This window comes from Tamandua tetradactyla, chromosome 4 (genome assembly GCF_023851605.1).
Source record: "Tamandua tetradactyla isolate mTamTet1 chromosome 4, mTamTet1.pri, whole genome shotgun sequence".
In the NCBI taxonomy this organism is placed as follows: Eukaryota; Metazoa; Chordata; class Mammalia; order Pilosa; family Myrmecophagidae; genus Tamandua; species Tamandua tetradactyla.
In genome coordinates, this window is record NC_135330.1 from 70,447,858 (window position 1) to 70,462,368 (window position 14,511).

Consider the following 14,511-nt stretch of genomic DNA (forward strand, 5'->3'; position numbering starts at 1 on the left):
CCGTCCTCCCTTCCGCATCATCTGCTGCCTCCTTTCGCTCTTCGCTTCCTCAGAAGCCCAGCCCTGGCCCCTGTGTCCTCGGGCTGCCCGGCGCCCTTCCGGGGATCATCTCGTTGGAGCCGCCCCTCCCCTGAAGTACTTCATGCCTGCAGGTGACCTGCCAGGACCAAAGCCCGTTCCTTTAGGCAAATTAGTTCCCTCAAAAGGGAATATAAACGATGGTATGCGGCGTGTGGACGGGTGCACTAATAGTTCAGTGGTTAGCGTGCCCGCCCTTCATGCGGGAGACGCGGGTTCCAACCCCGGACCATGCACGGTCTCTGCTACGCCACCCCCCAAACAAAAAACGAATGGAGGGAATTTATGTACCAACAAGAAAGGATTATGGATAACTATGACCCAGTAGGTGGGAAACTACATTTCCCTGCCCCCTCCGCCACGCTGGAAGAGCAGCTCTGCGCGCGCGCAGGAGAACTCTACATCCCTCTGTCTACATCCTAGGAAGGTCTGATTTGACACCATATTCACCCTGCTCCCCGCCACAAAGGCACCTCTCCTACGTTTCTGATCCCCCCACAGCCACAACAACCCCTGGGGTTCAAGACACTGAAATCCCAGGCACCCAGGCTTATCTGACACCCTACAGACCCTGACGCTGGTGAGACAACGCACTGGCCAAGTTGATGGGTGCACTGCGATCTTAATCACATTTGCAGGAAACGTTCGCAGCGGCTGATGTTATTCATTACGTTTTTTTAAAAATCAGTCTTCTGCTCGCTAAATGAAGTGATAACATTGCAAACAAAATCAGTGTGGAAGTATGTGAAAGTATGTATTGTGAAAATTAAATGATAAAAGTTCCCTCCCTCATGACCCAACTATCTATCACAAATGTGCCACCTTCCAGACGTGTGTGTGTGTGTCTGTTCTGCAGGTGGTCTCTGAGTATGGGGGTCTCAGTGTGTGTCTACGTGTGCGCGTTTGAATATGTGTATTTAAAATGCTCACAAATGGGTCCTTACTACATGTAACGCTTCTTTTGTCTTTTTTTTAATAACAATAATCCTTTCTTGTTGGTACACATAAATTCCCTTCACCCTGTTTTAAATGACTGTCTTGTTTCATTGTTTACATCCATCCTAAGTTCACTCTAGGAGGGTGGCTTTACCTTGAGTCTCTGAGGAACTAACTTGCTTAGAGTCACCAGTGATAATGGGGAATGCAGCCTCTGACTCAAGAACTTAGGACCTTGTGGGCTGGGCAGGTGCACATCTGTGAACCACGTAGATAGTGCCACATGGCAGTTCACCTTCTCCGGCTCCAGCCTTGCCCTAAGAACCTGTAGTCACTGAACTGGGAAATAGGTAGGTCGCAAGTGTCCCAGCCATGCCTTGGCTACCTCCCAACCCTCACCCACCTCCCACAAACATGCTGGATAAAACCCCCTAATGCCTCAAGGAGAATCTCAGGGCTTAAGATACGGACCCCAGTCTTCTCCATGCTCTCTCCCAGCACGATGTGGGGCTGCTGCCTCAAGGACAACATCCAAGGGGGTTCGAGCCCTCCACATAGAGAGCTGAGGCCCCTGGACTTACACACCCAGCAGCTGGCGCATGGTGGCTGTGTTTGTTTAACCTCTCTGAACTTCAGTTTCCTCATCTGCCAAAAACAGGTGAAGACTAAGGGGGATAAACTGTAGTAAAGGACTAGAATAGTGCCTGCCACTCTATTTATTCCACCTGGTTTCAGGAAAGAGTTAAGGTGGCTTATGAGACTGTGTGGGTCATAATAAAATGCATGTATTGAAAGTAAAGAGACTAAAGAAAACCTAGGGTGAATCCAGGAATGAGTCCAATGTTCAGATCATAATTATGCTCAGATTACTTACCACTCTAAATTATTTAAGATCGTCAGGCCCCAGTGTGGCTGTAAGCATTCTAGCAACCAAAGCAAAGAGGGAAAAGTGGTTAGTTATCCCCTATAGGCCCATAAAATAAAGGCAGTCCATCTGCTCAGGAAATGCCAAACTACTCTGGGCACTAAGGTGAGAGGATTTCTCCCTCGTGTCCTTATAAGGAGGTCACCATGTGCAGAAGGACCGCCTTCTCTAATGGCATCTGTGTAGTACATGTATGCTGGCAGCCAGGACTGCTTTCTTGTCTCTAACCTCCTCACAGGTGATGACAGCCCCAAACTCAATCAGCAAAAGCCCTTGTAACTGGGATCAAATATTTATAAGTATTTTCATGCATCTTTCTCTTCCATGGTTCTATATATTTGCCTCTTCCCCCATCCTCAAGATGCATGCCTTGGGGAGGATTAGGATGTTACAGCAGGAATGTTGAGAGAATGAGGTCACACTGTTCAGCTTGTGACATCCAATGCACCAAGGCAGGATTTTTGAATGTACAGCACCTGGAGGGGTTGGGCTTTAGCAAGAGAGAAGAGGATTTCCCAACTTCCCTAAGCCCCATTAACGTATCAATGGCTGGGCCTGGAGGACCAGATCACAGAGTCTTAAGACGAGGGTAGGATGTGATGTGAGCCCGCGCTGCTCCTCAGACTTTAACGTGCGCTTGAATCTCCCAGGGGCTTGTTAAAAGCACAAACTCTGATTCCTTAGGTCAGGGTGGGGCTTGAGAATCTCCATTTCCACAAGTTCCCAGGTGACGGTGCCAGCCCACACGCGTGGCGAAGGTGTGGGGCTTGTCAGTGCTAAAAGCGAACAGGCTGCGAGCCACCACCTGGCAGCCCCAGGGAATGGTGGAGAAGGACAGCAGAGGTTGGGGTGCATGTGTCCTGTCTGTCCTGCTGCAAGCTGAAGTCCCAGAGTGGGGAGCAAATTTATTAGGTTGAGAGGAAAGGAGAGGGCAGTGCTCCCTGTTTGGATCTGGCACATGGGAGGGGATGGAGGTGGGAGGAGCATTGCGCTGGGTGACTGGGGCAGCATGAGAGCAGGAGAGAGGGGCTGGCTTGATACTGCCAAAGGCCTTGGCTCCTTGTGCTATGCAAGGGACTGGAAGAAGCCCTGCTTCCTGCATGCCTGCCCGGGGGCTTCCAAACAGTAGCCGACATTCTGGCTCGGAGAATGCGGCTACACATGGTTCTCGGGCTAAATGGGAGTCACAGCCATGCCCCATAGGGCCAGCAGAACCTTCGGGAATGGGGGAGGCAGCCAGGGGGGTTGTCTGTGCCAACAGAACAGGCCAGGGGTTACTCTCAATCTGGATGTCAGCAGCAGGGGGGCCAGGTGGGCCAGCCCAGTTCAAGGACCAGACAGATGATGACCTAGAGCTGGGGACCCACCCTGCTGCCACCCTGAGCAATGATGCGAGGACACACGCTTTCCTCATGCCGCGGAATGAAGGCGACCAGGGAGAGGTGAAAAGACTCATTGGGGAGTTGAACTTGGAAGTCACTGGGTATTTACCCATAGGCTGTTCAGGTCAATCAATTAATTGGCTGAATAGGCCAATTAGCCTATTAATAGTTTCTCTCATGGACCAACCAGGTGGCGATTGCGACATTACATTAGTTACGGGAGACAGAAGGCACATCTCTGCTTGTCTGCGCAGAGTGTGTGCATTTTATTTTTTAGCAGGTACAACAAAAGATAATCTATAATGACCAATAAATGGTTTTTACTGGTTAGGGGAGTGCATACGTAGGAAACTTCTTGGGATGACCAGTAACAACAGAGGGACACAGACCTGGGGCAGTCCAGTAGGAGGCTTTCCGGGGAGGAGGGCTTTGAGCAGAACTTGGAGGGAGAGGAGGCACCCCAACTGGCAGAAAGGGGGCGGTGCGAGGATACGAGAAGGTTTGAGCAGGGCCATAGCTCGGGATATGGCCTCATTCATTTGTCCAAAAGTCTTTTATTAAGCCCCTGTTGTATGCCAGGAACTGGGAAGTCAGAGAGACATTCCGTGCCACCTATGGCTCACTGTTCAAGGAGAGGATGGAGGGCGCCACTTCCTTCCTGCCCTCTTAAATCGTGAGCACTTGTTGGGTGCTGGTTTTAAGAGCAGAGCATTCAAAACATTTCTGCTACCTGTCCTGCTGCCCTGTCCTCTGCCCTGGATACCCCGGGGACACAGATGTGGGGGGAGAACGCCAGCACAGCCCATTTCTTCCCTGGTTTACATGCCAACCTGGGGGGAGGGGAGCAGCTATTTGTCTTTTCTTTTTTTTTAAAGTTCAACGACATTTTTATTACACAGTCCACATTATAATATTTCCAGAATCCTATAATATTTCCAGAATCCTGAAAGATACCATTTTTATTGTAATTTGTATTCCCAACAAATCAAAACCAATTTTGATTCTTACACGTTTCTTTCCGTCCTCATCCATCTGTTGCCATAATATTACATGGTTATAATCATGTTGTAGATGCAATTTTATATGCTACATTTTAGATTTTTTCATATGTCATCACAATTGTTCATTGGTCTATCATATTCCCATTACCTTTTTAAAAAGTCTATATAATATTATTTTGAAAGGGTAAATCTATTTAGACATTTAGCTTGGATGCTGCTTGTCTTTTGAAAGAGTTCCCAGTGATAAGCAATTTTGCCCTTCTCCCCACCCCAAGCCTTCTCCTAGTACCATCACCCCCCTTTCCCTATTCCTGTGCCCCCTCCTGGCGACAGACACGGGCCAATACGGCTAGAGCCAGAAGTTCAAGGTGGGGCATAAGGTCAGGTGGCATCAGCTGCTGGGAGCAGGTGGAAGCCCACTTGGACGGCCTTTAAAATCTCTCATAGGGGATTTGGATTTATTAGTTGCATTGTGCAGAAGTTTTCAGCTGCACACTCCCTTTTTAAAAAAATATTTTTATTATAAACAACAAATACACAAACATTCTTGACATACAAACATGCCTGACATGGTTACAATCAATGGCTCACAATATCATCACATAATTGTGTCTTCATCACCATGATCATTTTTTTAAACATTTGCATATCTCCAGCAAAAGAAAGGAAAAAGAAAAAACTCATACACGCCATACCCCTTACCACTCCCTTTCATTGACCACTAGTATTTCAATCTACTCTGTTTATTTTAACCTTTGTTCTCCCTACTATTTGTTTATTTTTTATTCATATTTTTTACGCATCTGTCCATGCAGGAGATAGAAGGGGCATCAGAACTAGGTTTCACAATCACACAGTCACTTGCGAAAGCTGTATCATTATACAATCATCTTCAAGAAACAAGGCTACTGGAACACAGCTCTACATTTTCAGGCACTGCCCTCCAGCCCCTCTAATACACTATAAACTAAAAAGGGGTTATCTATATAATGTATAAGAATAGCCTCCAGGATAACCTCTCGACTCTGTTTGAAATCTCTCAGCCACTAAAACTTCATTTTGTCTCATTTCTCTATTTCCCCTTTTAGTGAAAAAGGCTTTCTCAATCCCCTGATACCAGATTCCGGCTCATCCCGGGATTTCTGTCCCACATTGCCAGGGAGATTTACACTGCTGGGAGTCATGTCCCACGTAGAGAGGGGGAGTGCACATTCATTTTTTCATCAAGTGTGGCCCCTCACTTTATAATGGGGACCCCAGGAACAGAGAAGAGGGCCAGCCTGAGCTCCTCCCCCACCCCCACCCAAGAGCCAGGATGCCTCGGGCACCTGACAGCCAGTTCTGACAGCCAGTTCCTGCACTGGCCGCTCGGGCCCGCTCGGGCCGTGACCTGTCTGAGGTTCCTGGCTGTTCCCTCCAGCATGCAAGGAAGGATTAATGATTACTTTTCATAACAACCCAGAAACTCACATCTGTGAACCACAAGCCCTGACACTTCTTTTCCAACATCTTGCCATTAAATCGTGGTTTTAGCTGGGTCAGCATAACAGTCCCATAACCTCAGAAGTGGAGAGCAGTGAAGGCCTTTATCAGCTGTTCTCCAGGGCTAAGGCCAAGTTCACAGAGGTTAATTGGTGGCATGGGAGCCGATAACGCTCTCTAAGAAACTCAGATACCTTCGCTGCATATCGGTGCTGGGACTCATGTTTCCTTTGCTGGCATTCATCATCTGTTACCTTTGTGTAATGAAGGGGCAGTTTCCTAATCACTTTCACAAACATCGTCTCAGCTGATCTCCAAATTACCCTATAACCGGGCTGGGTGGGTATTGTTCTCATAGGGAAGAATACAGAGTCAGAGAGGGTAAACAACTCATCCACGGTTACGGTGTCCCTGAAATTCTACACCTGGCCCCATTTCTCAGTATCACTCATCTGGAGGAATCCCCAGCTGGACCATCCTTTTAAAACCACAATTTAATGGCAAGATGTTAGAAAAGAAGTGACAGGGCTTGTGGTTCACAGATCTGAGTTTCTGGGTTGTTAATTAATTTAGGTTCCTTCAGATGTGCTTGGAGGTATCCGTGAACCCTCTGGAAGCAGTGGCAGCATTTCAGGCATTTTTCTGGAGAAGGTCCATAGTTTTCATCAAACTGGCCTTAAACGGAAAAATCACAGTTTTAAAAGAAGGGGCCAGGGTGCATGGGTAGTTCAGTGGTAGAATTCTTGCCTGCCATGCAGGAGACACAGGTTCGATTCCCTGCCCATGCACTCCCCACTCCCCAGCCCTCTAAAAAAAGAAGGGCCCAAAGCCCTACTGCACCATCACTGCAGCTGTGTTTGCAGGGTGGGGTCTCCTCTTGTCAGGGTTCCAATCATAGCCAGAAGCTGGGTGAGGCTGGGGACCCTGCTGCCCTCAGTGTGTGGCTGCCTTGAATGTGGGACTGCACAGTTGGGAGCTGGGGTCTGGAAAGCCATTGACTTTGGGGAGTGTGGGCGACTCCCTCTGAGGGGTGAATATGATGACAATGGGGGCAAGACTGACATGGCTGTGCCTTTGGACATCGCCAAGCTTAACTGGAGCCTCAAATGGAATCCTTCCCTTCATTTCTGTCTGTTTTTTTTTTTAACCTGGAAATCAGAAATATGAATACCTAATTCATACGTTTCTTATATGCTGGTGTTAACTGACTAGAAGGCATAAAGCAAAATATCCCATTTATGATAGCAATATCAAGAAAAAAATTAACAAGAAATGTGCAGTAATCACAATAAAAATCTGCCCAGTCACACTGAGGGACATTAAATAAATGGTGAAGCATTGAGAACTCTTACTAGTGACGAATGTCCTTTGCCCAAATGTATGTTCTATGCCACTCAAAGTAAAAAACATCTAAGGTTATTTTTTAAACCTAACAAAATGAGGCTAACAATTCACTTGAATATGTATATATATATATATATATATATATATATATATATATATATATATATATATATATATATATATATATATATATATATATATATATATATAGGAATAGAGTCCAGAAATTTCTTGGGGGAAAAAAGAATGGGGTGGATCTTCCTAGATTTTAAAACACATACTCAAGTGTTGTGGGTTGAAATGTGTCCCCCAAAAAAAGTTCTATTGAGGTCCTATCTCCTGCACCTGTGCATGGGGCCTTATTTGGACAGAGGGTGTATTAGTTAGGGTTCTCTAGAGAAACAGAATCAACAGGAAATATCCATAAATATCAAATTTATAAAAGTGTCTCACGTGACCATGGGAACGTAGAGTCCAAAATCCTCAGGGCAGACTGTGAAGCCGACAATTCCGATGGAGGGTCTGGATGAACTCCACAGGAGAGGCTCACCAGCCAAAGCAGGAAGAGAGCTTGTCTCTTCTGAATCCTCCTTAAAAGGCTTCCAGTGATTAGATTAAGCATCACTCATTGCAGAAGACCCTCCCCTTGGCTGATTACAAATGGAATCAGCTGTGGATGCAGCCGATGTGATCATGATTTAATTCTATGAAATGTCCTCATAACAACAGACAGGCCAGGACTCACCCAACCAGACAAACAGGTGCCACCACCTGGCCAAGTTGACACATGTACGTGACCATGACAGAGGGTCTTTGTAGGTGTGATTTGTTAAGATACAGTCATTAGCCTGGGCCCTAAATCCAATATGACTAATGTCCTTAGATGAGGACATTTTGGACAGAGATACAGACACAAAAGAAGATGTCTCTGTGAAGATGGAGGCACAAATTGGAATTATGCTGCTGCAAACCAAAGAATGCCTGGGATTATAGGAATACCAGAAGACAAAAGGAAGGGATTTCCCCTGGGGCCTCAGAGGTAGCACAGTCCTGCCAACACCTTGATTAGAACTCAGCCTCCAGAACTTGAACAGAATAAATTTCCATTGCTTTCCGCCACCTAGTAGAAGGGCCTTTTTATGGCAGCCCTAGAAAGCTAACACATAAAGATTCAATGATTAAAACAGTGTGGTACTAAAAGGGGGAAAAGAAATATAACAAAATAAGGTATTGTTTTAGTTTGCTAATGCTGCTGGAATACAATATACCAGAAATGGGTTGGCTTTTATAAAGGGGATTTATCTAGTTACAAGTTTACAGTTCTGAGGCATAGAAATGTCAAACTAAGGCATCCAGAGGAAGATACCTTGACTCAAGAAAGACTGATGGTGTCTGGAACACCTCTGTCAGCTGGGAAGGCATATGGCATATGCTGGTCCTTTGGCTTCTGGTTTCAAACAGCTTCCCTGGGGCTATTTTCTTTCTCTATCTCCAAAGGTCTCTGTCTGTGTCAGCTCTGAGTGTTTTCCAAAATGGGTCCCTCTTAAAGGACTCCAGCAAGCAAATTAAGACCTGCCTTGAATGGGTGGAGACACATCTCCATGGAAACCACTTAATCAAAACGTACCACCTTTATTTGGGTGGGTCACAATGCCATGGAAACAACTTAATCAAAATGATCTCACCCAAATTAGGTCTGCTCCCAGAAGATTGGATTAGGATAAAGAACATGGCTTTTCTCAGGTATATAGCAGTTTCAAACCACACATATATCAATGGCTAAGAGATTTCAAATAGAGTTGAGAGGTCATTCTGGGGGTTACTCTTATGCAAGGTTCAGCTAGATATCACTCATTACCATGGTATGCCAAGCTCCAACCAACAATATCCCTGTAAACCCTAAAGAATACCCAGGACTTTATCTGAGACTCTATAAACAGTTCCACTCACTAAATTTATTTTTCAGAAACCTAAACCCCCCAGATGGTTCCTAGACCAGATAAGCCCTGCAACCCAGAGTTACCAGTCTCTTCAGAAGCATCAACCAGTTGCATCCTCTTCCTCTATCATGTCGACACCCCTTTTCAACATGAAGAAGTTATAGTGGTCATTGCCCGAATATCCCTAAAGAGTGGGAGAAGGTTCAAAGGAGAAGAAGTAGCAATAGAGAAGACAGGATTTAACAAATGAGTATAAGTACTGGATCATTATGTTGATATTTTTTTCTTTTTCACATGGGCAGGCACCAGGAATCGAACCAGGTCCTCTGGCATGGCAGGTGAGAACTCTGCCTGTTGAGCCATCGTGGCCCACCCTTGATATTTCTTTTAAGTCTCAACTGTCTCGGAGCAGTTAGAAGGAAAAACCTGAAATTGTGGAACTGTAACCCATACCATACTTTGAAATTTGTTCTATAATTACTTGTTAAAGTGCTCTTTGAAATTGATCGCTTTTTTTGTCTATATGTTATATTTCACAATAAAAATACATTAACAACAAAGCAATGTGGTACTAATTGATACAGAGTCTCTGTTTGGAAAAGTTTTGGTCCTAGATGGTGGTGAGGGTGGCACTGCACCGTGAGTGTGGTTAACACCACTGAACTGCACACTTGAACATGGTTAGCACAGGAAATGTTAGGTTGTATTGGTGTTACTACAATAAAAATGTAAAACAACACCACCACCAACAACAAAGAAAACTAGTGCAGAATTGGAGCAAGGAGAGGCAGCTCCATGGAAAAGAAGGGAAGGCTAGGAAGAGATCCTCTGTTTAAAAAAAGTCATAGGACATGAGGAATGTGACATTAAAATCACAGTGGGGGAAAGATCAGTTATTCAAAAAGTGATGGTGGAATAATATGGGAAGATAAAGCTAGATCCCTATCCTATAAGATGCACCAAGTTAAATTTTGAACCTCAGTTTCTTCATAAGGAAAATGGGGATACAAGCAGTTACTTTCTCAGGTGTTTAGTGAGATCACGCATGTAAAGTTCTCAGCCCTGTGTCCAATCCAGTTCATAGGGCCGACCCAATAAATATTAGCTAGGATTATTGGTGTTATTAGTTCAGATGGGTTAAATCTAATCACATAGCAACAAAATCGTAACATTATTGAAAGTTTAGCCAGATAACTAACTGGTCTCAAAGTTGGAATGGTTTTCATTTGTAGAAGCGAAAAAGGAACTTGAAAAGGCAGGGTGTGCCAAGAGTCTTACATTTCCACTTTTCAAAATGTTATTCTAAGTATGTTCCGTATATTTTATATACATATCTTTTATATGTATATGCATGTGATTATTTCCTTTTCAGATAGAGCAGGTGGTGGCAGCCCGGAGGGTCCATTAGCTCCGGCTTGGGCTGCCGTCGGGAGAAGTGAGGAGCCTGCTGCAAGGCCGTGCCTTTGCAGTAAAGTTTGTCCCCACACCTGGGCCCGAGGTGGCCAACTGAGAGTCCACAGAGCCACAGATTTCCCTCCGGTGGAGACTCGCTTCCCAGAGGGCCCCCAAACAGCGATAAGCAAACGGGATGCGAGAAGCTGGCCGGCAGCCAGCTTGGGGTTGGCTGCAGGGCTCGAGGCGGCGTGAGCCCGGAATGGTTCGAGGCCTCCCACCACCACATCAGCCTGTTGGGACAGCTCCTTCCCAAGCCTCCGGAGCTTCTCTCCGCAGCCTTCCCCTCTGGGCAGGATGAGGCGCAGAAGATGGGAACACAGCCTGCCCAGGTGAAACTTGGCTGGGACTGGAGGCAGATTGGGCTGGCAGGAAAACCGTGAGGCTGGCAAGTTCTGTGCAGGAGTGAGGCTGGGCTCACATCATCCGCCTGCACAGCGCCAAGGCCTGGGGTGATAACTGCGGGGGCATCTCGCCAGGGCAACCTGCGACTCAGGCCGCCAGAGGGACGCCGGGGAGACAGAGACCCCAGTGCCAAGTCTTGGCATGTCCCACGCTGTCAGGGCCACTGAGTGCACAGATGTTAGCTTGTGCTAAGGAAACAAGCTCACAGGGAGGCAGCAAGTTTCCCAGAGAGCACAGCCCTCCTCTGTCCATGGGCTGCAGTCTCGTCCCAGGTTTCTATGGGAGCCAGAGGAAAAGAGTGAGGGCAACCTTCTAGCTGCAAGGCAAGGAGACATCTCCCAGGAGGAGAGTTGGGGAGGTCAGGGTCAACTAGCATTTATTGAGCTATTACTCTGGGTCAGGCCCTGTAGGAGCCGTTTTACATCCACTTTTTTTTTTTTTCGCAGGGGCAGGCCCTGGGAATCGAACCCGGGTCACCAGCATGGCAGGCGAGAACTCTGCTTGCTGAACCACCGTGGCCTGCCCTACATCCACTTTTTAATTTAATCATCACAATTGCCTGATTATTTGCATTTCACAGATGAGAAAACTGAGACTTAGAAATGATCAGTGGAGACAGAGGAAGGTGACAGAGCTAGTGACTTGCCAGCCGGAGATAGGGGATTCAGAGCCATCTGTGTGGCTCCTGAGCCAGGTTGCTGTCACTGCCCCGGCTCTGTGTCCTTATGGAACTCACCCCTGACCTCCAGCCCTTGCCACAGGCCTGCTACCACAGTGCTCCAGGCCCCTTCTCAGGCCCGAGGGTCCCCACCCCTACCCGCTTAGGATCCTTTGCCTTCCTTCCTTGCCCAGACCCCCAGGGACTGCACTGTGTTTCCCCTCTCTGGCCCTGGACCTGACTGGGGGGTGGAATGCTGACCTCCCCTCTTTCTGCTTCCAATGCAAGTTCATGGATTTCTTCATGAACTGGTTTTCCTCTGGAGAAACCAGGCAGGCAACCATCAAAATAGCAAACATGAGCTTACAAAGGTTCTAGAACACAGCTGAGCTCTCATAACCCACTCCCAGGTTGGTAGTCCCCAACTCCCTCTGAGAAGGGAATTGGAAATCCAGTGGCTCCTGAACTCTGCTTTTATCGCTGAGAGTTCATTAAGACCACCCCACCCTTCCTCAACTCCCCATCAATCCTGCCCCATCCTCCTCTCCTCTTCTTCCCCTCCCGCCCTGCTTTCCTTCAGTCACTGGAGGTGAAGGAGGCAGACGAAGTGGGCAGTTTGCTTCTCTGACATGTTCCATTCCATCCTGCTCCTCCCAAGGAAACCATAAATGGGATATTTTCTCATCTTTTTCTCCTTATCCTTTCCCTTCTTCTTCTTCTTTTTCTCCTCTTCCTCCTCCTTCTTCTCCTCCTTCTTCTGTTATTTGTCTTCAAAAACATTTTTTAGAGTAGTTGTAGTTTTACCAAAACATAATTTTGAAAGTACAGCGTTCCCATAAACCCCTTACAGTTTTCCTTATTAACATTTTGCCTAATGTGGTACTTTTTTGTTACAATTGGGGCATTTTCTTGTAATATCATCTTCTGACTTGAAGAAAACAGAGATCAATCCTTATTGTTTTTAACATTCCTTTCCCCAGACATTCAGAGCAGAATGCCTTAACGGCTCGAGCAGAGGCTTGTTGGCTGGTTCTGGGCTTCTGGGAGGGGCGGCGGCCAGGCTCACACTCAGGTATGTGAGCCCTTGCAAAAGCTGGGGATGTTTCCGGACCTAAGCTTACCTCTGCTGTGCCAGAAAACAGACTCCAGAGGCCCAACCCCCAAGGCTCCAAAGAGAGGGAGTCATCATCTGAAGTTCTTGGATCAGCCATAACTAACCCACCCCAAGCCCAAAGATATCTTGTGGGGCCCCCATAATCCTGCCATAGTCCCCTCAATGCAGATTCACTCCATTATCAGGTCTTTCAAAGGAGGGAACTCAGCCTGGTTTGCCTTTCTTCATAGTCTTTTATCTCAGTTTGAACAATGCCCCAACCCTACTTGACCTTAGAGGTGGAAGCTGTCCCAGGGTCCACCTCCACAATTCTACCTTGAAAACATAGGAAGATTGGAGTTCAGGTTCCCTAAGCTAATTCAAAGATTTGAAGTAGCATATTTTTCCCCAGCCAGTGAAGGCAGTAGGCATGATGATTAGCGCACGATCTCACCATGCCATCAGATGAGCCAGTGGATCTCACCCACTGGATCTCACCCACTGGATCTCACCACTGTGTGGGCTCAGGCAATTTGACAGCACGGAGCTTTGATTTCCTCATCAGTAAAACTGGGATGGGAAGCTCTGTACACAGAGTTATTGAGTGAATTGAATAGACAGCACTTCTACTGTTCCTGGACCACAGAAGGCACTGAATAAATGTTAGCTATGATTATATTTTAATATTGCAAAGCTTTGGAGGCCATGGTTATCCACTCAATGATATTTATTGGGGTGGGAAAGCTCCATGGACCTGGCATGATTTGGACACTGGTGATGCAGTGGTGACAAACCTTGCAAATAACTGACACATGGTAGGTGCTCAGTTGATATTCAGTGAACACATTGCAAAAATAGATGTGTGAAAAGTGTAGGATGGGAACATGCGAGGTGCTGTGTGGACAGGCTCAGGGCTCTGACCCAGCCCCGGCCCACCTGGGGAAGTGATGCCAAAGTGGGGCCTGGAAGGTTGAGAAGGATTCAGCCAGGTCCTTCTCAGCAACTTTGAATGGACGTTCTCTGGTAACTGAGGAGTTAGGATTTAAGGGATGATTATGATTACTGAATTATTAGATAGATATTCCTTGTTTTTTTTAACTTTCTGGTATATTGGAGTAGACAGAAATACCAGAAAATTTTAAAGTGCAGTCCAAATGCCTTGATCTCAGATTCTGATTACATGGCCATTATCCCGTGCCCCTGTGACTGTAAAAACCTTGTGACCAACCTTCACTTGTCCCTGTTTATCTGGTTTTTCGACTTTAGGGTTTGATTACTGAAGACAGTCACTAATGTTCATTAATGAAGGGTCTTGGATCGGCCCAGAACTAACCTACCCCAAGTCCAAAGTTATCTTGGTCACCAAAATTGGATCTAAAGAAAACGGACCTGCCTGACATGTGCAGTAGCTTAAACTTTAACCTAAAAGTCACCTATCCTTCATTATAATACTTAAAATCACACCCATCATCGTATTAAGGCTGCCATTTTCTTACACATATTCTGGGACCAAAAGCATGCAATCAATTTGCATGTGCTCAATAATTAAATTACCTCTAATCACATCGTCTGGGGTCCTTGTGTTCATTATCCTAAAACCTGCCCATCTTTTTTCTTAAAACATTTTTTATTGTGAAATATGGCATATATATATATATATATATATAAACAGTCCATTTCAAAGTACATTTTAAGAAGTAGCTCTTGAGGTATGGGTTACTGTTCCATAATTTTAGGGTTTTCCTTCTAGCTGCTCCAAGACACTGGAGACTAAAAGGAATATCGATATCAATATTCAACAGTCATACTCATTTG